The sequence below is a fragment of the Pistacia vera genome, unplaced genomic scaffold (assembly GCF_008641045.1).
Source record: "Pistacia vera cultivar Batoury unplaced genomic scaffold, PisVer_v2 Contig452, whole genome shotgun sequence".
NCBI lineage: Eukaryota > Viridiplantae > Streptophyta > Magnoliopsida > Sapindales > Anacardiaceae > Pistacia > Pistacia vera.
In genome coordinates this window covers 64,485-91,957 of record NW_022196282.1, presented here as the reverse complement: position 1 = coordinate 91,957, position 27,473 = coordinate 64,485, and the positions used below count along the sequence as shown (strand labels likewise).

The following is a 27,473-nucleotide window of genomic DNA, read 5'->3' as shown; positions in this document are numbered from 1 at the left end:
TCACAGCCACAGATCTGATCGTGAAAAGGCTAGATCTTTGGTCGTGAGATGGTAACCGTTTCACGGCCACATCTTTGGCCGTGAAGTGACCATAGAAACGGCGTTAACGACGCACAACCGGCCAAATCCCACCAATCGTGCACCATTACGGTGACTGCCACTGACAGTGGTGGCCAGCGACCGATAGTGGTCTTGGTTGGCTAGGGGTATTTTGTTAACTTTTAAAAAAAATTTGTGGCCGGGGTGTTTTAGCTAAATTTTCAAGTGTAGGGGGGCTAGGAATAGTTATTTGACAGACATTTGAAGACAATTGTGTCCGAAATGGTATTTAATTAAGCGCCAAATAGGTATAAAAATCAAATTACCTTGGTAATCTTTTAATACTTCTTGGGGAGGGTATCTGATTACTCCATATATTATCAACAGTGAACACTATTTGCAATAAAAGATACTCGTAATATTTTATTACTTGCAAACCGAACAACAAAATCTTGTAAAATAAATGAAAATTACCCTGTTATCTTATATAACCCCGAACCAAACGAGCCCTATAAGTATTTATTATAATAATAAATAAATTAATAAATTACCTTTTAACCCCAAATAAAAGAAATTACCAAAATAACCTCATGCATCACAAATTTCTCTCACTAACACCCTTTCTTTGTCTCTTTCATTTTCACACCAAAACAAAGTATAAACAAACTCCTTATAATCTGAAACCCAAAATTCAAAGATGTAGCGGATTTCTTGGCATCAATTCTGACCAAAATAAAACCCAATTCATTTCTCATCAAACACACAACCTTTAAGTGATGACAGCGTAATCATCTTATAATCAAATTCAAAAAAATAAAAAATAAAAAAATAAAGAATAGATGTTGTCAGTCGAATGCGGTTGCAACATTTTTTACAATGAAAGAGCTTGCCAAGTAAACCAACGTCGTGACACATGAAACAAATATGTTGAAGATCCACAATTGTCGAAGAGCTTGAAATTACAAAAAGGCGGTTGCCCGCAGGCTAGGCCATGGCCATAGCGGCTTCAATGTTCACGGTGGTCTTTCTCGACCATGATTGTTCAGATCACAACCTAGGTGGCACTACCCAAGCCGCGATTGACTAGGCTGAAATGTAAGGGCACTGCCCCATCGCGGTCTCACTAACTACGGCCTGTTATTGTCATCGTAACCACCGGGTTCTGTCAATCCCCAACCAATTCTCTTAACCTCATTTTCAAACTTCAACTAACCAAAAACCTATGCTCGCTGTTCAGCAAGTTTAAACTTAAGCCTACATCCACTGTTCTCTATTGCTCTTGAGAGCTTACAAGAAAATGTATAATTGCATATACTAGTTTGCTAACCCATTTCTCATAGTTGGAGGGGTTATTTATACAAGATTTTAGTAAAGGAAATAGAGACAAAATCAGACTTGTGATCAGACTTGGTACGCAATCTCGTGATTTCAGTGATTGAGTGCTAATATTGTGCTGCCATTGATTTTGGTCTTATCTCTTCCAAAGTATCAGAGATTGAGGCTTATCCTTTGATCTGTTGAACAGTTGTCAAGATCGGTTGCTGTGACGAGCTTTAGCAGGGTCAAGCTCACTCTGGATCGCACCGATTCTAGGTCGAGCCTGTTTTGGGTCACACTGGTTCTTGGTCAAGCTAAAACTCTGCTAGCTTCTAAGATCTCCGAGCTTCCAGCAAAATCACACACAAGATCTACCTCCCAATGTTCGAAGGTTGTGTTGAGCTTCGAAGACTGAAGTTGCTTGATTTTCCACTTAGATTGAATTCATTTGTCAATTTAATTCACACGTAGGTCGTTGAGTTTTTGTCGAGCTTCATCATGAGACCTTAACTTCACCCAACATGACCGAGACTTAGGTTCTCATGTAATGTCATCAAATTCAAAATTTGAAAGAAGGACACAAGGGTAATTTTTGAGTTGGCATGTCGCATTAAATGCGACTGGCTTTCATAGTTACTTTTCGTTGCACGTGCGCTATTACAACTGACCACGCACGAAACTGAAGAGATGTGCATTTGCTACTCGCAGAGTTGAGGTGATGTGCACCAATGGTTATGATTGCTTAATCTGACAATCGATCACCCATCACAGATCATCGCCACATATAACCATTGAACAACCCAAATAACTCAACGAATGAAGGGTTGAGATTCGTCGCAAATAGACAGCTTATATCGATTCCCACCATTTTGGCTTCTCGCTTGACATTACAAAATGGGCTCTTTGCCCCATTTCATCCTCACTTGGAAAATTTGAGAGCATTTCGCCATTATTTCTCTTAGTTTTTGCCAACATTTGTGCCTTCTTTTCTCGGCGACTTTCTCGCGAACCTCTCTATCATCTACTTACAAGTGTTCTTATACTTGTTCTCTTGGTTTTGTTTGAATACTTTGTTGTTGGGGTGGCCATTTCCATGACCTAATTAGTTTTTAAGGTTTAAACCCTCTAACTTAGGTTTTATGAGCATTTAGATGAGTAGCCATAAGAATCCTTCGCCAGAATTCTTGGTTGGTTGATGGGAATCTTTATAGCTTGCTCGCATTTCTGGGTTTAGCTTTAGGTCTCTTGAATAGGAGCTTTTAGATGCATGAGTTGAAGGCAAGTGTGGATAGGTCGCTCGTAGTTTGAGATTTAAAACTTGTTTCTTCATGTTTCAAGTATCCACAAGCGATCTAACCAATCATGTCATCCCCTGATGTCAGCATCGAGAGGCTATCCTTAGAGGGCTCCCTGGTAGCTTCTGCTAATAGTGGGGAGAGAGCTCAAGAAGAGCTCGCTGCTAAGGCTCTTGAGAGGAGTGAGAGCAGTGGGGTTGAAATCTCGTGGAACATAAGCGAGGAAGCCCTTGACGTGAGCCCCCGACGATTAGTTAGGTTTAGGAAAGATCTGACTTCGTCGGTCACCTTAGATGACCTTGAACAGATAAAGGAGAGTTACGTAGCCAGTAACTCTCTTTGTGTTCTAGGAAAGTCCTTGCGAAAAAGTTCCCCAAAAAACTGGGTGGCGATCTCTGAGACTTTTCTGAGGTATGGCATGTCTATTATTATGTTTTAAATCATTTCAACGTCGCTTCCTTTCAATTGACAGGGAATTCTTACATAATAATGGTAGCCATGTACATAGCCCACGTGTTCCATGAAATTGGCAATTTGTCTGTAGAAGAGCTCATCCATCTGTATAGGCTAAAGAAGAATCAGGACCAGCCCTTTTACCTCTCCAAAGTGAGAAAGACCCATTTGAGTGGGTTGGTCAAAGTCCCCAAGAAGCTTGAAAATTGGGATTCCAAGTATTTTTTTCTACTATTCTGGGGGCAATGGCTCTTTTGTCGATGAGGCCTGTAGGTATTCTTGCCCTTTGTTGTAGTCAAGTGTTCACTGCTCAACTTTTAACTATGTTTGTTTTTCTTTGCAGAGAATGTCAAGCAAAGTCATGTCGGGGAAGACTACAGGAGGTGGTTGAGAGCTTTCAGCGACTTGCCTGAAAGTTCCCGCGACGTGACCAAACTAGTCACACTTCCTTAGCTAAAGGCGTTTAGGTTCTATCTAGATTCTACTAACTTTTGAACAACCTTTAAGAAAGGTGAAGTGTGTAATAGCTCGCTTTCTCACATTTTCCTTCATAAGGTGCTGATGCATTTTTTGCTCTTGTATAGATGTTTGCCAAGAAGCCCTAGAATCTCAAGAAGAAAATGTTGGCCCACACTACTATGAAGAAGTAGGCTGAGGCTTATGTAAAAATGACCAAGGTTGTAAACTCGTGGCCTACAGTTCAGAGGACTGGGGGCGAGCTTGAAGGGGCTCCAAGCTCGAAGAAGTCTACAACTTTCTCCAAGGTAGTTGCAAAGAAGGATGCTATCCAGCTTCAAAAGAGCTTAAAGAAAAAGATTGCCGAGTTGGGCGAGGGCTCAAAGAAGAAAAAAGTTGTCAAGCCTACGGAAGGCTTGAAAAAGGTGGTGGCGGAGTCCTGTACTTTGGTGAAGTATTCGACCAAGAAGAAAGCTCCGGTGGCTAAGCCTACAGTGCAAATAAGTGCATGGAGAACTTCGTCATGGCAGTAGGATGAAGAGGAAAAGGACGAGGAGCTCAAAGACAAGATAGATATATTGATAGATGAGCTACTAGAGAATCTTGCTGCGGAGGTCTCCGTTGTGAGTGGTGTAGTGTCGGAAAAGCTCTACAACCATTATAAAACAATGCCCCCGTATGAACTGCTCTCTCGTGACATAGGCATAGTCACGAAGGTAAAGTAGCTTGCTCTGCCCTTCTTGATTCTTTTCCCTTTTTAGAGTATTCATCTTTTTTTTCTTTCTTTCTTTCATGCTTACATGCTGATCCAACTTCCCTATCACGAATGCTTCACGATGCTTGAGAACTCACCCAAATCTCAAGAAGAGGTAGAGAAGTTCGAGGAAGAGGCCTTGGAGAAGACCAGGAAGCTGAAGGAAGAGAACAAGGCGTTGAGAGATGAGCTTAATTAGCTCAAGAAGAAGCAAGCTAAAGCCCTGGCTCTTAAGGAGAAAGAGTTCAGTGACAAGCTCTCTCAGATCAAGGTGGTTAAGGAGAAAGTGACCAAAGACTTGAACCATCTGCAAGGTCTCAACAACAAGCTGACCTCTAAGCTTACCACTGCTCAAGCCAAGGCTAAGGATCTAAAGGACCAATAAAAGCATAGGATGTCAAGCTGCTGTAGACTCGAGAAGAATACAAACGCCGAAAAAATGCCATTGATCCGAAGGAAAAGGTAGACAACCATGCCTAGGATACATCGATATACTTGGTCTAGCGCATGTGGGAGAGCCATCCCTCACTTGATTTCTCCTTCCTTCCCCGGGAATACCAAGCAGAGATCGAAAGGATGAAAGTCGAAGTAGCGGGCTTGGAGTTCGTTTATTATGATAGCTCCGAGTCCAACAAAGGCTCAGATGGTAGGGATGAGGTCAAAGAAGAAAAGCCTGTGATCAAGGACGTAAGCTCGCCTGCTCCAGCCTTGGTCGCTGCCAAATATAATCTTGCCTTGGATGAGCCATCAAAAGACCCTCCTTTAACTTCGGCACTATATTAAGCTCGATAGTGCTAGCATTTTTTTTCTTTTGTTTTTTTTTGATTTGGTAATATGACCTGAATGATTAATGAAGATGAGATTTTTTTTTTTCTTTTTACAAGTACAATTTATGCTTCCATCACAGTTTTTTGTAGTTCCTCTATTACGTCATCATAGTTTGTATGTTCGAACTAACTGATAAAATAAATTTTTCTCTTAAGTTATGCACTGTATGCTTTCTTAAGAACTTTTTGACAAACCATGAGAGTCTTTTCTCGTGATGATGTCGAGTTAGGGTTAGCTTCTTATCTCGAGTCTTAGTCATCAAGTTATAATTGACTTTCTCATTGACGTGCTTTTCTTGATTGTTTTCCGAGTTTCTTTTTCCTCAGGTTGGGGAATACACCCTTGTTGAGCTCGAATTATGGCATGGCTATATAACTAGGCCACCTTTTCGAGCTTCAGACTTCGAGTTTCTTCTACAGTAATCGTTTAGACTGTGATCTCAATAGACACTTAAAACACAACTTGATTGTTGGATAATACTGTTTTTTATTGATAAAATGTGACCATAAATGGCCTTACAACTTATAATAATAATAACAAAGGCATAAACTAAAACAAAAGAACTAGACCCCAGCTGTTTACTGATAATACCTCCGTAGATGCTTGCCATTCCACACTTGCAAGACTGTTGTGCCATTTAGGGATTCCAAGTGAAAAGTTTTTGGTGCGAGCTTCTCTAAGAACCTTCCCAATTGGGCCCAAGTGCCCCTAAGTTCATGTCTTTTATTTGGGAAACAAATTTCTTTAGGACTAGATCCCTTACCTCGAAATTTTTGTTTCTTACTTTCAAGTTGAAGTACTTTTTCACTTGTTGTTGATACGAGGCTATTCTCAATTGGGATTTAGTCCAATGTTCCTCAATCAGATCTAACTTTAAGCATAAGAGCTCTTCGTTAATGTCTTTGTCAAAGACTTCTCTCTGCGCATCCATAAGCAAGCGAGAATAAGGTCTCTCCTGTTGAGCTCCTAGTTGTGATTCTATACGACCACAACACTTCGGGTAACTTGTCTGCCCATTTGCCATTACAGGAGTCAAGATTTTTCTTCATAGTGTGCTTGATCACTTTGTTTACCGCTTTGACATGATCGTTAGCTTGAGATTGATAGACGACTGAAAAGCTTTTCCTTATGCCGAGCCTTTTACAAAATGACTAGAAATCCTCACAATCTAACTGTTTCCCATTATCAATGATAATAGTGTATGGGATCCTAAACCTACAAATGATGCTTTTGTAGACAAAATCTTTCAGTTTGTTTGACGTTATTATTACCAAAGGCTCGACTTCTACCCACTTAGTGAAGTAGTCGACTACAACCACTGCAAAGTTTACTCCTCCTTTTCCCTGAGGCAGCAAGCCTATTAAATCAATCCCCCGCGAACAGCAATGGGCTTGTCAAAGTTGTCAATTATTAGGGTGGAGCTCATGGAATGTCAGCAAATCTCTAACATTTGTCACATTTTCGAATAAAGTCGGTTGCGTCATCATAAACTATTGGCCGATAGTATCCCTGTCGGAGTACTTTGTATGCCAAAGACTGTCCCCTGGCATGATTTTCACAGATCCACTCGTGGGTTTGCCTTAGAATGTAGTGCACCTCTTTGTGGTCAACACATAACAATAGTGGGGTGTTGTAACCTCACTTGTATAGCTTCTCATTAATAAGGGTGAAGGGGGCTAATTGTGCACAAAGGGCTCTAGCTTTATTTCTTTCTTCGGGAATTGTTCTATCCTTCAAGTAGGTCATTATGGAATTCATCCACTATACCTCTGCCCTGTTATCATTGTCGCTTCTTCTGATGCGAGGATATTGGGGTTTTGTAGAAATTTAACTGGAATGGAGCTCATAGCTTCATTACTTATTGTCGAGGACAGGGGAGCTAAAGCATCGACTACTGAATTTTGTTCTCTATGAATCTGCTACTCTATATAGCTCTTAAAAGACTCAAGCTCAGATTTTACCTTCTAGAGATAGGATGCCATTCTCTCTTCCTTTGCTTGGTATTCCCCACAAATCTGATGTACGATGAGATGAGAATCATTGTAGATCTTGATCGATTCTGCCCTCAATTCTTTGGCCAAACGGATTTTTGTTAGCATGGCCTCGTACTTTACTTCATTATTTGAGACGACAAAACTAAATCTGACTGCAGCCTAAATTGGAACCACCTTGGGACCCTTGAGTAGGAGCCCTGCCCCTACTTCTTTTTCATTGGAGGATATGTCCACATACAAGGTCCACTATCATAAACTATCAAGCTTTTCCTCCACCGAACTATTCCTATCAAAAGTGCTCTTTAGGTGAGCTCAATTTCCCTTTGGGTTACTCTGAAATGATGTCTGCTAATGTTTGGCCTTTAATTTCCATTCTCGAGAAGTACTTAATGTTGTGCTGGCTCAGTTCCATTGTCCTTTGGATTAACCTTCCTAATGCCTCGGGCTTCTGCATCACTTTCTTGAGTGAAAAATTTGTGAGCACATACACAGTATGTGCCTGGAAGTATGGCCACAACTTCCTGTCTGCTACAAGGAGTCTAAAGCAAACTTCTCCATCTTCGGGTATCTTGTTTCAACATCGAGCAACTGCTTGCTCATATAGTAAATGGGCCATTGAACTTCCCATTCCTCGTGTATCAAAGTCGTGTTGATCGTGAACAATGAGACCGATAAATATAACACAAGGGCTTTGACAATAGTGGAGGCTGCCCTAGGTGCCTTTTCAATTCCTAGAATGCTTTCTCACATTCCTTTGTCCACTTGAAACCTTTGTTGCCTTTCAAGGTCTTAAAAAAGGAAGTCATCTGTCAATTGCTCGGGAAACAAACCTGCTAAGTGTAGCCACTCGCTTGGTTAAGCTCAGAACTTGTTTTATCTTAGTTGGGCTTTCATGTTCAATAAGGCCTGGATTTTGTTTGGGTTGGCCTCAACACCTCACTAATTCACCAAGTATCCCAAGAACTTTCTCGAGCTTACTCCGAAAGCACACTTCAAAGGGTTCATAACATCTAGTATTTTCTGAAGATACCGAACATCTCGCCTAAGTGATCAATGTGGTTTTCTACAACCTTTGATTTGATGAGCATGTCGTTGATGTACATCTCCATGGTTTTGCCAACCTATTCAACAAAAAATTTGTTAACTAAATGCTGGTAGGTCACTCTAGCATTCTTCAGTTCGAATGGCATAACCCTGTAACAATAATTACCCCAGTCAGTAATAAAAGAGGTGTGTTTTTCATCGAGCTAATACATCGGGATTTGGTTGTATCTCGAGCATGCATCCATGAAGCTGAGTAGTGTGTTCCCTACTATCGCATCTACTAGCTGGTTGATCTGAGGTTACAAAAGGCTATCTTTGGGACACGCTTTGTTGAGATCGGTGAAATCGAGACAAGTCCACCACTTGTCATTCGATTTCTTCACTCAAACCGAGTTGGTGAGCCAATCTAGATATTTCACTTGTCTTATGAAGTTGATATTAAGGAGCTTATCAACTTCATCTTTGACCACTTGAGATCATTTAGAATCCATCAACCTTCTTCTCTGCCTAATTAGTCGAGATTCTAGGTCGACGTTCAATCACTGGCACATCACGTTGGGGCTAATCCCCACATGTCCATATCAACCCAGGCGAACACATCGAGATTTTTTTTTTTAAGAAACCGACCAATCTGTCTACCAACTCACTACCCAAGTTACTCCCGATTTTCAAGAAGTGAGTTGGGTCTTCCACTTTAACAGGAACCTCGTGTAGCTCTTTTGTCAACCTAAATGCTAGCTCCTCCTTTATGGATACGAGGATCGGTTTTGTCTTCAAATGCTCCGAGCTTTGGCTCAATCTTCGTAATAACCATGGTCTTTGGAACATACCATTTTTGGGCTGTGGTTATCGCCCTATTGTAACACTCCCTAGAGTCTTTTCGAGAGCTCCTGACCACTCTGATTCCATTCAAAGTAGGGAACTTCATCACTTGGATCAGACAGAGGTGACCGCATTTAGGTTGTCTAGAAGTGGTCTCCCTAATATGACATTATAAGTGGACGGGTAGTCGACCACTAAGAACTCTGTCATCAATGTCATTATCTAGGGCTTTTCCCCAAGAGTCACATGCGAGTCTATTGTTTCTTTGGGGACCAGGCTGTCACCGATGAATTCATATTGTGGTGATGGGCATTGCTTCAAATCCCGCTCGATAAACTTTATTTCTTAGAAGGCTCCCAAGAAAATAATGTTGACCGCACTGCCATTGTCAACCATTAGTCAGAACACCTAGCTATTACTAATCCTCACTGCAATTATGATTGTATCATGGTTATGGCCAGGTGTTAGATCACCTTATTCTTTCATGAAGCCTATCACTTCACTTTCTCCTTTGGTCTGCTTTGGCGGCCTAACTTCATAGCTCATAACTTAAGGAGCCGAGTCTATCTAGCTTCTCACGCATATTGCTCACAAGCATGTCTAGAGTTTCCTAAAACATCAGGTCGGCCCATAGATCATCCTTACCATGACGTCGTCAACCAGCGGGGTCAATCGAGGTTGATCATTCTAGTCATTCTGTTTGTCGCAAGCTTGATTTCCCACTCAAAAATCATTTGTGTTATGCCCAACATCCTATGGAATCTACAATATTTTTACCGATCCCTTTTGTTTGGTGCCCCTCTCATTTTTTCTAGGGGAGGCAATCTTCTAGCCTCGTGAAAGACCTCGTAAAGTGAGATACATCCTCCACCAAAGGAGTATACTCCACATATCGAGGAAAAATATCTCTCTGGACAAGAATTTGTTCGTTGTCTTTTCTGGAACCTATTTCGGTCCTTGTCACCTCAATCTTGGCCTATCCTTTTATCTGTTGGGAGGTCTTGCCATTGGTCGAAGGCTCTTTTTGAGGAGCTACTGGCTAAAGCTACTAGTGAACTCTCTGCTCACTGATGTTTGGCCACCATTTGGTAGAATTTGGCTAAACTCACGTGGTCCTCGCTTTGGAGCTCTTTCCATAGCTCTGTTTGCGGCCTTATTCTAGTGATCATAAGGTTCGAATTGATTCTTTTGGAGCATCCGCAACTTTGGATTGCTTGTTTTGGAACCTCGTTAAATATAAAGTCAGAGATTCATGTTTCTCTTGACGTATATTGCTCAAGCAACTAAGTGGCATGGCGAACTGTCTCCTCGCTTTGAATATCTAGAGATATAGCAAGGGGAACTGTTGCCACGACTAGATTAAGTTTGCCTTAAGTCTCTTGTGTAAGTGAGTGAACAGATTCGCGTAGCGAAAAAAGACAGTTTAGAATATAAAAACAAAACGAATCTGATCATCACATTAACGACCCAAAATCCGGGCAAAGATTATAACATTGTAAACGAAAACCAATGTAAACAAAATCTGTATAAATCAAAGTTTAACCCATACAAGGATTCGGAATACATTACCAACGTTTGGAGGCTCCTTCAATATCTCTGATTTGATCTCGATCCCGATTCAAAGTAGAATCGCACTCACGTCGTCCACACGAAGATAATCCGTAGAACTATCAAGAGATTTTCTAGATCCTCTTGATGGCTTCAAGAATCAATGTTTTTTCAAATGAGTCAAGAAGAGAAAGAATATTTTTCTCTTCAATCAATGAGTGGGGCGTGAGAGAGAGAGTAAAAGGGTGGCTAGGGTTTTAATTATTGAATGAAAAATAAAAATGTGATCATTTGTTTTAATTTAAGTTGCACTTATATAGTGCAACAATTAAAACTTTATTCCAATAAGGAATAGCCATGAGCTCCAACCCTAATTCACCCTTGCAACCAAACACACCCTTTATGGTATTTTAATTTTAATTAATTATTAATATAATTAAAATCAATTAATATATAATGATATATTAAATTTAATTATTAATAATAATCTATTTAAATACATGCGCACATATATTTAAATATAATCTCACTAATTTTAATTTTAATATTAAAATTAAATATAGGCAACAACCTCAACAAATTTAATTGCACTGTGAGATTACCAAAATACCTTTTTGTCATAAAAGATGAAAAATATCCCTTTCACAAAAACAATTCTTAAATTATCTTCTAAGTGTGTGACCCGTAGGCTCCTCATCATATCGGCAGTGTGTAGTATTGCGATTAACACCAATTAATCGTCTCACTATACACAGACCAAGATTGGCCTCTAGCAAGGCATCATGGCAACCCGATAGATTTAGATTCAACGAAACTGCAGCGTTACCGTGCAATCAAATCCTTTCATCATCGTTATCTCATCGAGACTGAGGTATAGAAATAGTGTCAACCTCAAATATCCTCGACATGTTTGTATTCAATTAATGGACCAATGATTGGAATAATAAATTGGATTGAGCCACAACTCAATCCCATTATGGCCATAGATTTAGTGTCATTGCCATTTATTGAATTACCCAGTGAGATAACTTCTCCCATACCCAGGAGTGATGAATCCTTTGTCGATCCACCATAGTCTCGATACACTTCTCAATGTAGCCAATCACTATCGTATTGATAGCTTTGAATAGAACTACATTGGGCTAGTGTCAAACTACACCAATCGGTGCACAAGACGCTCCGATGATCTCAAGTCTAAGGATCACATGCACCACCATCTGTTAAAGGATTTATTCCATAGACACTAGGTTTACCATCCATATGGAATCCTCTGGTGGGTTTGTCCAGTGAACTTACCTCTAGCAAGCACCCATGCGTTGCACCAGGTTATCAGTAAACAACCTTGACAAGTGAGATCAGTCACTACCTCTCGACAAGGTTGTTCAACACTATGATAGCCTTACCGTATTATCTGTGTCTTTGGTCAGAATAATACTGGGGCTACGGATATTTCTAGAATGACCACTATATGTGATCATAAGATTCTCACTATCAAGATTTGAAACACTTGATACCCTCGTCACGGTTCTACCATCCTATGGACATATATCATTACATATAACTATGTTTACACGATATAGAAAAATATGCTTTTTATTGATAAATAAACATTTATTACAGAGTCAATTTTATAATAATAGATTGGCTCTAGGGCACCTACTCTAACATCTTGTATCACCTCTTGGCGTCTCCTACTAAAGTTACCGCAAAACAGTGACACTTCGCCAAGTGAGAGACCTGATGCAATTCCATCAGGTCGTTAAAAGTGTCTAGGTGGTCTCTGGGATCTCCTTTCCCATCAAAATTATTTTCTAGTGCCTTAAATATCTGGGGAAGTGTTGAAAGTGTCTAGGCGGACTCTTAGGTCATCAAGCATTCTTTGCACTTGATCTAACTCTGCATTGTGAGGAGGATTCTGCTCGCGAACTTTGTTCAGTCTTACCTCAAGCAGATGAGTTTTGAGATCAGTTGCTTGTGAGCCTATTCTGTGTTGCACGTTTGTACGCAAAATGGAATCATGATGGCTGGGGTAGTATGTGTTGTCATGCTCCTCAACTTGTTACTCGCGACGTTGGTTAAAGTCGAAACGTCAATTATTTCTAGATTGGGGTGCATGGCTGACCTCGCGTGCTTGTGAGGTTTGAGCTTGCCTTTGGCATGGTTTAAAACTGGCACGCTGGCGCTGGGCATTTCCTCACTAAGAATGAGAATCCCCCCGGCGACCATTATTCTCATCCTCCCCCATGAGCTGCTTGCTTGGTCACCTCCCGAGATTAGTTGTTCTCGGGCTTAATGCTCATAGTAGAATGTGCCCTTTCTCGTCGGAGATGACAGTCTCTCCTTGCCTCTAACAAACCAGATTGGTCATCAACTAACATATTCTGTCTGCTGGGAATGGGCTCAATGATAGTGAAGTGTGGCTGGTTGAGGGTCTGGTTGGTTTATTGCTCTTTCCTTAGCTCTGCCACAATTTGTTGCACAACCAACGACCTTATCATGTCCATCAGCTGGCCATTTTCTTGGTTAGAGGTCCCTGCCCCTAACTGATTGTCAACTTGCCACACTGGTGGTACTGGGGGCAACAGCCATGAGCGACGGTCTAACTCAATTCTTGAAGGGTGTTGTCCACGTTATCATGGTTTTTGATGGTTGCCTTGGATCTTGTACGAGCCATAGAGGATTTCAGGTGAATGGTTGTCACTAAAATCGCCTTTTCTTGTTGGGAATAGGAGAGCTAGTCGGGGCCCTTCCTTTTAGCGCCAAAATGTTGATACGAAAATTTACACCAACTAGAGAGATTTGATTGACCTTGGCAGAATCAGAATAGATGTGTGCATGATTTAATGAAAATCAGCAATGGAGTATGAAAATGCAATGAAATAAAGAACACAAACGGAATTTTAAAGTGATTCGACAAGTTTAAACTTAAGCCTACATCACTGTTCTCTATTGCTTTTGAGAGCTTACAAGAAAATGTATAATTGCCTATACTAATTTGATAACCCCTTTCTCATAGTTTGAGGGGGTAATTATATAACATTTTAGTAAAAGAAGTAGATACAAATCCGAGATTGCGATTAGACTTGGTGTGTAATCCCGTGATTTCAGTGATTCAGCGCGAAGATCATGTTGCCATTTATGTTGGTCTTATCTCTTCCGAAGTATCAGCGATTGAAGCTTATCCTCTGATCTATCAAATAGCTATCAAGATTAGTCGTTGTGACGAGCTTTAGCGGGGTCAAGCTCACTCTCGATCACACCAATTTTGGGTCGAGCCTGTTCTAGGGCGCGCTGATTCTGGGTTGAGCTACAACTCTACGAGCTTCTAAGATCTCCGAGCTCCCGACAAAATTACACACAACAGGTAGGTTAACAAGATTAATAAACTCCGTATTAAATTCAAGTGCATGTTGATAAAGTCTGATGGAAGAAAATTGAAGTAGCTGACCATGCAAAATATAATTTAAAAGAAAGAGCATTCTTTACCAAGTCATAGTGATATGACATCAAATTAATTAATGACTTTAACTATTATTTTTAATTGAGTTAACGTCTGAACGATTAAATAATTTTCTTCATCTCATTTTATCTACTAGACTAATACTGTAATGTGTCTCTTCTATTATTCAACGGTTAAGATTTATCACTTTCTTTTCGTTTTTATTTTTTTAATGGTGAATTATAGGGTCGTATTATCTACCCCTGAAAGATGTGAAAGTTTCAAATGCCTCCAAAAGCGAAAGTATTGTGTAAGTAAATAATTGGTTGGGTTTTGATATTGGTCTTTTTTTCTTTTCTTTTTTTAATTTAACTGAGTAATGCTATGCTACATATAATGTTTTTCACATAATATTGAAACACAAAATTATTTTCTAACTCCCATTATTTAAGTTAGTAATTCCTATATACATATATATAATTAAATTAATAGAAATAATGCAATTAAAAATAAATTAATTAATTAATTAAATGAAAAGGGTTGGGATTAGAGAAGCTACTAATCAAATATGATTGCAATTCCTAATATAGGACTCTTTTAATTTTATTTTGGATTTGCGACTTATGGGCTTACAGGCCCACAAGCCCATTACAGAAGAATATATAAATAAAATTCACTTTTCTTCCGGGTAGAGAGAACCCTGGTTCCTTTTCGTAACTCTGTTAATTTTGTTTACTGCGCTGTAACTCTGTAAGTCAATTCCTCCTTTCTTTCTTTTTTCTTCTATTTGATTTTTTGAGTTCCTGATGTTCAATTACACAAATTTCGATCAATTTATTGTATAATACAGACTCAATTTACACAATTATTGATCAATTTACTGTATAAACAGATGCAATTGTTTTTTTCCTCGATTTTCAATTTTGTATCTACTCGAAGTTGTAAGGGCATAATCTATGCATACGAAGATATCCTTCTAGACTTTTAATTTACAGTTTTTTTTTTTTTAAACCTTATTTATCTTGTATACAACGATTTTCAGGTGATTGTCAAGTTACAGTAATTTTGAATTATGGGAGGTCATGGGGGACAGTTTATTAAAAGGTCATCTGAAGTTTGCATTTAATTAAAAGGCTATCAAATTTTAAAGTGTTAACTAAATAGTCATATTATTGATTAAGGGTAATTAGTGCTTAATTAGGATTGATGAAGTATTATGTAATCTTTTCAAAATTATACTATATTCCCAAAAACCCGAAATTGTTGCAAACAAACCCAAACACCTTCTTCTTCCTCCCGCCATTAACGCATCTCTACATCTGCATCTTCTTCTCTTCTTCTTAGCTTCGTCTACAACTTCTTCTTCCTCTGCATCTTCTTCTTCTTCTTCCTCCTTCCTCTACATCTTCTTCTTCCTCATTCCTCTATATCTTCTTGTTTCTCCGCCATTAACACTTTCTTCTTCCTCCACCATTAACATCTTCTCCGCCAAAGATCCACCTCCTCCTCCTTCTGACATTTCGTCTAAGTATGTGTATCTCCTTTTTACATTTTATATTTAGATTTACAAATATTTAATAATGGATGGGGTATGGGTTATGATTTTGATTTAGTTGTTTAGGTTGTTGGGTTGTGTTTGATGTAATGCAAGTTGAAAGGAGTGAAATTTGTTGAAAATTTGTTCTGGGTATGATGGATCGATTGTAGGTGGAGATGACTAAAAATGTATTCTGGGTATGATGGATCGCTTAAGCGATCTGGTAGGTCTGGTAATGCAGCAGATAGATCGCTTAAACGATCAAGTATGCAGCAGATAGATCGCTTAAGCGATCAACTATGCAGCAGATAGATCACTTAAGCGATCTGGTAAAAGTCTGGTGTATAGGAGCAGATCGCTTAAGCGATTAATAAATGGCATAAGATCGCTTAAGCGATCATGGTTATTTATACTGGATCGCTTAAACGATCAAGTGTATCGCTTAAGCGATCCAGTATAAATAACCATGATTGGTTAAGCGATATAGCAGACCATATAAGCGATTGTGCATATTCTTTTTAAAATATTTGAACCCTTAGTACAATATTTAAGAATTTTTTTTTTCTTGCATTAAAGGCAGTTGGCTATTATTACACATAGGACAAGTTGTTTTGCGTATTGAATATTTTGGTGAGTGGGTGGAGGAAGAAAGTAGCTGGAAGTGGATTGGGAAGAGCAAAGAAGTTATACCAATTGCTATGAGCACAATGGTTAGTTTTGATGAGTTGATTGATGAAATAATTAGAAGAGGTAATTTGAGTTGCTCGCGTAGTGATATAGTTGTGAAGTATGTTTTAAGCAGAGTTCCTGAACATTATAAGGTACCTCCTACTATATTAAAGTCGGATGAAAGTGTGAAGTTATATATGATTGATGTGGCCGATAATGGTTCGAGGCCGATTTTAAGGGTTTCTCTTGTAGAAAAACCATTAGAAGTTGGTTCAAAGGAAGGGGATAACGAGGAAGTAGGCGGAGATTTGCCTGGTTTTAATTTGAACTACGAGGCCATTGATTTGTTAGTTGAAAAATCAAGAGTAGACGGCGAATTAAGTGGTGAGGAGGACACTGTAGAAGAGGTTGGTGATAGGGGGCAGAATGAAAATGTTGAGGAGGAGGACCCTGTAGATGTTCCCACAGATGTAGAGATTCCTTTAAATACAGATTATGCAGAAGGCGTAGATTGTGAGGAAGAGAAAACCATGGTCTTTTATGCAGGTTCAGAGAGGGCAATTGGAGGTAGTAATGAATCAGCTCATGTTTTTACGGATGGATCAAAGTTGCACATAGGGTATTTATTTGACAACAAAGAGGAAGTGGTGAGGAAGCTACAACTTGTTGTCGTGAGAGGTAATTTTGAGTTCATCACCAAAAAGTCAAATTCATTGGCTGTGACGGTTGCATGTCATGACTGAAAGTGCAAGTGGCGGATTTATTGTAGAAGGTTGGCGGAGTCGGAAAAATTTATACCTGTGAGCACACTTGTGGTTTAGGACATATTTCAGGTAAGCATCAACAAACGTCCGCTGATGTTATTGGACAATTTGTCAAAAGTCGATTCGTTGAAGGGAAAGGTCCATCTCCTAAAAACATTCAGAGACTTGTGCGCACAGAGTTGTGATATACTATTAGTTACTGGAAATGCTGAAAAGGGAGACAACATGCACAAGATTTTGTGAGGGGCACGCCGGAGCACGGTTACGCAGTATTAGAAGCGTACCGTTATATGCTTGAGTTGACAAACCAAGGTAGCAAGACGACTTTGAAGTGGGACAGGAATATGATGTTTAAATATTTTTTTTGTTGCTTACGGTTCTGCTATAAGGGGTTTTGTAAACATGAGAAAGGTGTTGGCTATTGATGGTTGCTTTCTGACGGGAAAGTATGGAGGTACATTGTTGGTGGCCACTACACAAGACAGTGAGAATCACACATATCCTGTTGCACGGTGTGTGGTTAACTCTGAGAATGACGAGTCGTGAACTTGGTTTTTTCAACAGTTACGTACGATAGTGCCTGACACTGATGAGTTGTGCATAATATCTGACAGGCACAACTCTATAAAGAAGGGGATTGCCACTATTTACCATCAAGCACATCATGGATTCTGTATGAGGCACCTTGGTGAGAACATAAAACAAAAGTTTAAGTGTATTGGCCTCCTTCAGACATACTACATGCCAACAAAAGCTTATCTGGTTGATGAGTTTGAGGAGCACTTCCAGCAAATCCGAATTAAGGATGATAGAGTTGCTAAGTATCTTGAGCATGATGTTGGTTTTGAGCGATGGAGTAGAGCTTTCTTTCCTGGAAGAAGGTTTGATGTCATGACCACGAACATAGCCAAGTCCATAAATTCGAAGTTGTTAATAGAAAGAGAGTTTCCAATAGTTGCACTTTTTGATGCAATCCAAAGGACATTGTCGCAGTGGTTCCATGAGCGTCGTACGGAGTCAGATACTTTTACTACAACCCTTATTCTGTCAGCTAAAAAATTATTGCGAGAACGTATAGAACTGTCAAATGCACTGTTTGCCTATCCTCTTAATGCTCAAGAGTTCACTGTGTGCAGCTATGGTCCGGATGCTCTAGTTAAACTTGTTAGAAAAACTTGCAGCTATAAAGTGTTTGACATTCAACGTTTACCTTGTCCTCATGCACTAGCAGCACTGAAACACCAACGGAAGCCGGATTTTGGTTCAAGAATTTACATGGAACATTGCTCCCCTCTCTATATGAAAGATCACTATATGCTAGCTTATTCAGAAATGATATATCCGGTGCCTCCAGAAGAGCAGTGGGTAGTGCCACCAGAGATGGGTAACATTATTATCTACCCGCCATTCAAGAAGACAGCAAAGGGGAGAAAAAGAGTTAAGCATATTCCATCAGCCTTTGAGGTTTCTCGGAAGATGAATAAGTGCTCAATTTGCAAGCAACCTAGCCACAAGAGAAGCAGTTGCCAAAAGCAATCACATGCAGATCCAAAAAATTAGGTTCGAAGAAAGATGAAATTCAGGGAGTTGCCAAGGCCAACCGTTGATGAGTTATTGTTTTCAATTATTGATGTTATAAATTTTATTGTTACCTTTAATAAATCATTCTTTATATTTCTTGTTACATGGTCTAAATATTTGTTGGTGATTTTAGTTTCGAATTAGGTTGCCAAATTGAGGAGAAAGTATGGAATTATTACATGTTGGTAATTTTAGTTTGTCAAAATTCAGGAGAAAAGCAGGAAAAGTATATATTGCCCATGATCGCTTAAGCGACTAAGTATATCGCTTAAGCAACAAAGGGTTCTTCAAACAGGATCGCTTAAGCAATATCATAGATCGTTTAATCGACCAAGACAAAAAGACTAGAATCGCTTAAGCAATATCTCGGATCGCTTAAGCGATCGTGCACCTGGGCAGATTTGATTCTGCCAATCACATGATCGCTTAAGCGATCCATGATTGCTTAATCGACCAAGTGAAAAAGAAAAGAATCGCTTAAGCAATATCTACGATCGCTTAAGCGATCCTGTGTAAATGAAGTTCCTCTTAGTACGATCGCTTAATCGACCAACGAAAGATTTAAAAATTTAACAAATACACCCCCACCTACCCAACTTCCCAGATTTCGGCCATCACCATCGGAATCCTACTGGAAAAGGGCGTTATGATGCATAGCGGTCGGATCAGGCTGATAGGGCGTCGATATGGCCTTTTCTGGCCAGATCGACCACAGATGTGGTCGGAAAAGACCAGATCAAGGCCAGATCTGGCCGTCGATGGACGAAAAAGGCAATATTTGGCCGTCTACGATGGCCAAATATATGGCCGTCGTTTTCGGTCAACGATACCCAAATTTGGCCGTCGTTGACCGTCAACATCAGCCATTTCTTTTGAAAGTCGATGATGGCCCGATGTGGTCTTTTTCGGCCAGATCCACAGTGGATATGGCTGAAAAATGTCACATTTGTGAATTACCGGCCATTGTCGGTTGTTTGTAGCTGTCGGTGGTGCCGGAATCTGGGAAGTTGGGTGGGTGAGGGGTGTTTTTGTTACTTTTTAAACTTTTTAGGCGGTATTAATGAAATTAATTCAGTTAATGGGTCTAAAATTTATTTAAAAAATACTAATATTTCCTAAATAATTAAACAAAGAAATATGCTGGGAATAGGATTTATAATATTTATAGGAATATTCAACCAAACGCACCCTTTATGTTCTGAACAAAAAAGAATCGTAAACCCTATATGTTTAGCATAGACGTAAATATTCAACACCTTATATGTTTCATACATTTTTAAAAGAACTATATGTTTAATATAAATATAATAACGGTCATAGTCAACTGAACGAATCGTAAACCCTATATGTTTAGCATAGATGTAAACATTCAACACTTTATATGTTTCATACATTTGTAAAAGAACTATATGTTTAATATAAATATAATAACGGTCATAGTCCACTGAACGAATCGTAAACCCTATATGTTTAGCATAGACGTAAACATTCAACACTTTATATGTTTCATACATTTGGAAAAGAACTATATGTTTAATATAAATATAATAACGATCATAGTCCACTGAATAAATCGTAAACCCTATATGTTTAGCATAGACGTAAACATCAACACTTTATATGTTTCATACTGATGTAAAAGAACTATATGTTTAATATAAATATAATAACGGTCATAGTCCACAAAGACGAATCGTAAACCCTATATGTTTAGCATAGATGTAAACATTCTACACTTTATATGTTTCATACTGATGTAAAAGAACTATATGTTTAATATAAATATAATAACGGTCATAGTCCACTGAACGAATCACAAACCCTATATGTTTAGCATAGACATAAACTTTCAATACTTTATATGTTTCATACTAACGTAAAAGAACTATATGTTTAATATAAATATAATAACGGTCATAATCTACTGAACGAATTGTAAACCCAGCTCATGGCAGATGCCCAGATCGAAAATTGCTTAAGCTATCCATTTGTATCGCTTAAGCGATTTTCGTAAAACACTCTTGATTGCTTAAGCGATCTCAAATCACTTAAGCGATCTTGGCCAAGGCAGAATGAATCTGCCCAGATCTATGATCGCTTAAGCAATCTTATGTATTGCTTAAGTGATTCTTTGCTTTTACTCCTAGTCGCTTAAGCGATCTAGCTCGCGGCAGATGCCCAGATCGAAAATCGCTTAATCCATCCATTTGTACTGCTTAAGCAATTTTCGTAAAACACTCTTGATTGTTTAAGCGATCTTAGCCAAGGCAGAGTGAATCTGTCCAGATCTATGATCGCTTAAATGATCTTATGTATCGCTTAAGCGATTCTTTGCTTTTACTCTTGGTCGCTTAAGCGATCGGTAATCGCTTAAGCGAGCTAGCTCGCGACAGATGCCCAGATCGAAAATCACTTAAGCTATCCATTTGTATCGCTTAAGCAATTTTCGTAAAACACTCTTGATCGCTTAAGCGATCTTGGCCAAAGCAGAATGATTCTGCCTAAGGCAAAATGAATATCTACCTAGATATAAGATCGCTTAGGTATCGCTTAAGCGATCTTATGTATCGCTTAAGCAATGCTTCCTAAACAAGTCTCTGTCGCTTAAGCGATTTAGGATCGTTTAAGCGATCTTTGTCAAGGCAGAATGAACATCTACCTAGATGGGTAATCGCTTAAGCGATCTGATGTATCACTTAAGCGATGCTCCGTAATAGACTCTTGGTCGCTTAAGCGATTTGAGATCGCTTAAGCGATCATATCTGGAAAAGTCTTAGTCATTTGGAAAACATTTGTACATCACTCATTCCCCTCCCAAATCCGAAAGGAATTTGTATCAATCAAATTCATCACAAATCAAAATATAAGAGACATCAATGTAATCGAAACAGAAAATAAAAAATAGGCATGGGATGCGGCAAATATCAAAATATATGGACAAGCTAACCATTAGCCCCAACTTGGGTGAATCAAATAATCACACCAGTACATCACATGTTGTAGTGATACACAAAATGAAACAAAACGCTAAAAAACCATTATCCGACTTGGGTGAAGCAAATGATCACACCATACATAGTAAACTCAATCTGCTAATGAGATATCTTATATGGACAAAAAAAATTATCTTCCAAATGTCAGATCCAAAAAATTTCCTATACACTGCCGCAAAAAGAGCCACAACACAAGAATTTCCTATACACTACCTTTAATTTAATTTTTGATGCCAAAGAGTTTAATGTCACTAACACCTTTGCACAATCCCTTTATTATAGATGCCTCCTCCTGCCAACCAGCCTTTGAGAAGTTTTCAAATTCTGTTTGCTAGCAACCTCTCTGAGATCATTGTTTTGTACCATGCCTTCCCAGCAGCCTTTATTGTAGATGCCTCTTTTCCTCTTGCCAACCAACCTTTGTTTGAAAAGTTTCCTCTCATTGTTTGCCAGGAACCTACCGTACGTCAACTTTTGTAAATAAAAAAAAACACGCAAAATAAGTTACAGTGTGGGTAGGTGAGAAGTTCACTCAGTCCGTGTCTTTCGGTAAAGCTCCATATAAGCATGACACCTGCAGCATCAGCACCACAACCCAACTATTAACATCAACATCACATAAACTATAAAATTCAAAGTCCAACTTTCATACCTTTTTATTGGGTTCTGCTCACTCAAAACGGATTCATCTGCCCATGGAAGCAGTCAACAGCCCAACCCTCCTGACAGTCTCTCATTGTTTCGTCATTCAACCCATCCATCGGGGTGCTGGTCATGTCGAACTCAATAAATTTCAGGGCATATGCCCCACATTCAGCACTACAATAGGAAGACATTAGCATTAGAATAAACTTATAGAACAATTGTATTATATAAGTTAGTTTTATACAAAAGTTATCTTGACTGATGTATGGGGCCAGTAAAGCGCTTAATTGGCCACTTTCCGGTTAGTACTTGATCACCTAAGTGCCCAAACATCTTGCTATCACGCAACATCTGCGGGAACAACGTAGACAGTGGCTCCAACTCCACCTCCAACTGCTTGTCTCGACAAATAGTGGGGTTGCAGTCAAGGATCTTCAGCAACCCTTCCTCGAGATATGCAACGATTGCTATCTAGTGCATCTCTTTGACGAGGATGATGCAGTACACTCTTTTAACAAAGGTCTAACTGTGGCCATATTTGGGCTGATCCCCCCGTACATACTGCATAATTCTGTCATCAAAATGAAAATCATCAGGGATGCAGTCCAACTGTACTAGGGCCAATCTTTTTCGCTTCGGTCCTTTTGCTACACCACTAGCAATGACATTTTTAATTAAAGTGCGATATGCCAAAACAAGCCTTTGGCCAAACGCCACATCAGTGATGGCACAGCCAGGATACAACAGATCACCATTAGTAGTCTGTCGTAGCCTCATCAGTGCCAATATCTCATCGATGTGTTGCATCAAATAAAAACAACAAGATAAGTATGGAAAACATAGTCAAAAATAAGGAAAATTAAGCGAAAATAACTTACCGAGTCCTCAAGCCACGTGCCCATCGTCAACAACTTCCTAAACCATTCCCGGGGATAATCCCCTGTCTTACACTTTATAGTTTACATGGCCATTACTTCCTGATCCATTGTAATAGGCATAGAAGAGTTTTTTCTTTTCCTCTATTGGCCTATACAAATCGACATTTGAGTGCAATTTCTCTTGCCCACTTCCTCCCGTTTCCTCCATTTTTACATCCCCGCTTCCTTCGCCTCCCACCTCGCCCTCCCCCATTATCACCGCCCCACTTCCTCCACCAACCTCCTCTATTTTTGGTTCTTCCTCCATTTGTTTCTTAATTTTCTTCTTCTCTACCTGTGTCACTACCATGTAAGGCGATTTCACAAACTTGCTCTTCCGGCTCTTCTTTTCAAGCCAGTTTGCACTTCAACCGCCTTTAATTCTCCATCAACTTCCTTCTCCATTGTACCAACTTCCTCCTCCACTGTACCAACTTTCTCTCCCAGCTTATCCACTTTCTTCTCCACCTTTTTCATGCACTCTTCCATCTTGTCAAACCTTGCATAAACGGCTGTTGTAAAACTCTCAAACAGGCCGTTTATGAGGTCAACAACCTTATTCTCCCAACGCCGATGTCTCGGCAAAGCAGTATTTGTTGTATCAGTTTGCTGAGGCATACGAACCTCTTCTTCCCTCTTCTCCTCCTCCTCTTCGGACCTCCGACCGATTAAAGCTTCATCCTCCTCGGCATCAACCACGTTGTGAAGCAGTGGCCCCGCAACTGCCATCACATGCATGACCCCTTTTAGGTCCCGCATTAGGCGGTCTATCTATTCATCGCTTGCACCCTCTAGTGCTTTGAAAGATTTAACATAGTCCTCTTCCGCTTCAGCCCTAGTAGCGGTGAGAAAGGGACGGACGACTCCCTGCAATAAGAAACAAAATCAATCAGATTGAAGCGACATTTTAAAGCAACTGCATATTCAAAAGCTTAGTCCTTTAATCTTACCCCAGCCGCTTGAATCTCAACATCTATTTGCTCATAATACGAATGGGTGTACCTCTGGACATGCCACTGCAACATCCTAGGAAATTGTTGTTGCACATCCAAACTGTTGCTCCTCCTCCTCACCCCCTTCTTAGCGAAGACAAGGATGGCCTCGTACATCCAAGCCTACATTATACAAAAAAATCAGTCCATATCATAATTCAAACACATATGTTACAAAAAATATAACAAAAAGCTATTAATATTTACCTGCATTGCCCATGGGAAGCCAAACAAATTGTACGTGCTTGGTTTATCCTTCCCCTCCCATTGGGACTGCTTTAACGCCATGTCTACTTTTTTTAGGCTGTTGATGGTTCGCTCATATAATTTCAGTCCCCATGGATAAGAATTAAAGAACTTCAAGTTGCTTGCAAACAACAACCAATCTTTCTCACTAGCTTTTGTTGAGTCACCAACCAATAATATCGAATGTAAAAACGAAACCAAGCACACTTTTATCTTCTCTGTATCAGTAAATTCAACTGTTTCTAGCCTATTCTCTAATACCTGTGCTGTAATAGACTTATCCCCCTGCAAAACCTTATTATAAAACTGTTTGGCTCCCCGACTATTCTTTACTGCCTCTACCTTCTTATCTGGCACTTCCCCATATCCTAAGCCCGTCACCAGGCCATATTCCATCATATCAAAACGTAGTGGCTTTCCGCCCACCACAAACCACGTTTTTTTTTTATTGCATCTTACTGAGTGCAGCAACATGTAATGCACTCCCTGCCCCCAAAATGCCTTTTTCCAATGATTTTCGAGTCCTAAAAACCGACCGAAACAAGTGCAACTGAAATCTCTTTTAGCATGCGTGATTCCATCTAAAATGTCCTGTATTTAGTCAAAAACTTCCCAACTTGACCTGACCATCACCCTTTCAGGGAAGTAGGGCACCTTATCGCTTATAAGGTCCAACTCGTAGTCTGTATAGTTTACGGTCCGCACAATCTGCACAATCGATATAAACAAAATGTCAGCAACAAAAATAAACTAAAACAACTAATAAACAAAATATCATCAACAAAAAATTACCACTGTGGTCGCTTAAGCGATTTCAGATCGCTTAAGAGATCTTGACTCTGCCTCGTGCAAGATCGCTTAAGCAATTTGAAATCGCTTTAGCGACCAAGAGTAAACTAAAAGAATCTCTTAAGCGACACAAACGATCGCGTAAGCGATCTTATATCTATGATTCTGCTAAGAAAAGATTGCTTAAGCGATCTGAAATCGCTTAAGCGACCAAGACTCAACTTAATCAATCGCTTAAGCGATATAAAGGATCGCTTAAGAGATCTTAGATCTGGGCAGATGGAGTAAAAGAGGTTAATCACTTAAGCGATACAAATGATCGCTTAAGCGACAGTTCAAAACGAACCCTTTCTTCGACGGCCTGCTCGTGCTTGCCGGCCTCCTCCTCTTCGCCTGAGTCCTCGGAAGACTCCTCCTAGCCTGAATTCTCGCCTGACTCCTCGTCTTCAGAACTGTTTGCTGATTCTTCCCTCTGTTCTTGTGCCGCCGGCATCTCCTCTGCCTGTCAACCACCTTCACTGATCGAATGATCCACCGAAGCAACCATTAAACTGCTTGCGCCACCGGAATCTAGGATTCGAAGTGGCGTTGGGTTTTCCTCATCATTGTGAGTGTCAGCCATAGTTTTGGATTGAATTTGGTATGAAAATTTGTAGTTTGGATTGGAAATATGGGCTATATCGCCGGAAATCGCGTAGATTCTATTTAGGGTTCAAGAAATCAATTTTAGGGTTTAAGAAATCGATCAAAAATCGTGACTTATCGCCGAAAATCGCGACTATATTCCGTTTAGGGTTCAAGAAATTGAGTTTACGATTGAATATGGTGTGGAAATTTGTGGGTTCGATCAAAAATCGCACTGTCTCCCTTTGGTTCAAGAAATCGGTTTTTGCCCTAATGAATTTCGATTAAGCTAGGTGAATAGTTAGTGGGGCTTGTTTTGAGAAATTTCAAATTTTAAAAACTTTTATATTTCTGATTCGGCCCACATATGTTTTAATTTTTTCATTTTAACCTATTTTACGTATTTAGTTAATTAATCCTAAATATGCCATGTCATCTTCTCTAAATTAAAAAAAAATGAAAAACAATTCCAAGGCCATTTTCTTAAATGAAGCTTGGGATGGGCGGGCAGTTAAATTTTCTCGGGTCATGGTGGTTTGAATATTCTTCCACAGAAGCGGTGGAATGTGTACAATTATGAAAACAGAGAAAAAGTCCGTCAAGACGAAGAGGCTGCTGCAAAAGAAGAGCAACTCAAGCGTGAACAGGCCAGAAAACGAGATGCTGAATTTCGTTTAGAGCAGCTTCGTGCTGCCTGTGGTTTGTCTCCGTTGAAATGAGTTGAAGAGACAGCTGGAGAGGCTGCTACAAAGCATGTTAAATATGAACCAAAGTCGAATCATATTAATCTCTTTGAAGGGATTAAGATTTTTGACCCAATTAAAGGGTTGGAGAAAGAGGGTGGTGAAGAGAAAGATGGGTTTAAGAGGAAGAAGATGAGGAAAGAGGAGGAGTCGTCGAAAAAAGTTGTGACACTAGATGATGAAAAGTATAGGCTGGGTTATGGGGTAGCCGGGAAAGGGGTTAAGTTGCGTGGTATCTTGAGCGGAGGAGCAATGGTGATGTAGATGCTGAGAATTGTATGGATGATAGGTTGGTGAGAGTGCAAAAGGAGGAGTAAAAGAAGGGAGGGAAGAAGACGCTACAAGAATTGAGAGAAGAACGGTTGAAAAGGGAAAAGAAGGAGAGAGAGGGAACGAGCATTGTTTATGGAGAAGAGTCACAGAGAGAGGACTTTTTCAAGGGATAGAGGTTTTTACAGGAGGTGAGCTTCATGAAATTTCATATTGTATATAACTAACGCTAGAAATGTGTTTGGCCTCTTTCTGGTTTTATGTGGCCAACTCTTGGCGCAAGAATTTATTTTTAGTTTGAGGATGTTCCAAACAAGTAAAGTACTAATTCATTGAATTAGTAGTTTCAAAAAGAAATCACAGGCATATTTTGGTATTATCCTTTTTAATGTATACATTATTGAATATATTATGTTCTTATACTACTTGTTAACAAAGATGCTTGACTTAGCTTAAATAATTACTCACGGTATATTTAGTGGAATATACGGGATATAGTTTAACTATTCGTTCTACCCTCATGTAGGCAATCGGAAAGTAGTACAGTGTATGAACATATTTCTTGAATTGTATATGATTGTACAGTAAAATCAAATGTGATAGCATTAGTCTGCTTGGACAAATTATGGTAGAATCAAATGAGAAGGTTCTCCATCATCTCCTTCTTGGAATCTTTGTAGGCTTTGAAGCATTTCTGGGCCTGCATTTTTGAGA

The 27,473-nt window shown here is 39.5% G+C and overlaps 1 pseudogene; it reads left to right on the top strand.

Moving 5' to 3' along the window:
* Positions 1–15,038: 15,038 nt before the first annotated feature.
* Positions 15,039–27,118, top strand: LOC116144709 (annotated as a pseudogene).
* The last annotated feature ends 355 nt before the right edge of the window (positions 27,119–27,473 follow it).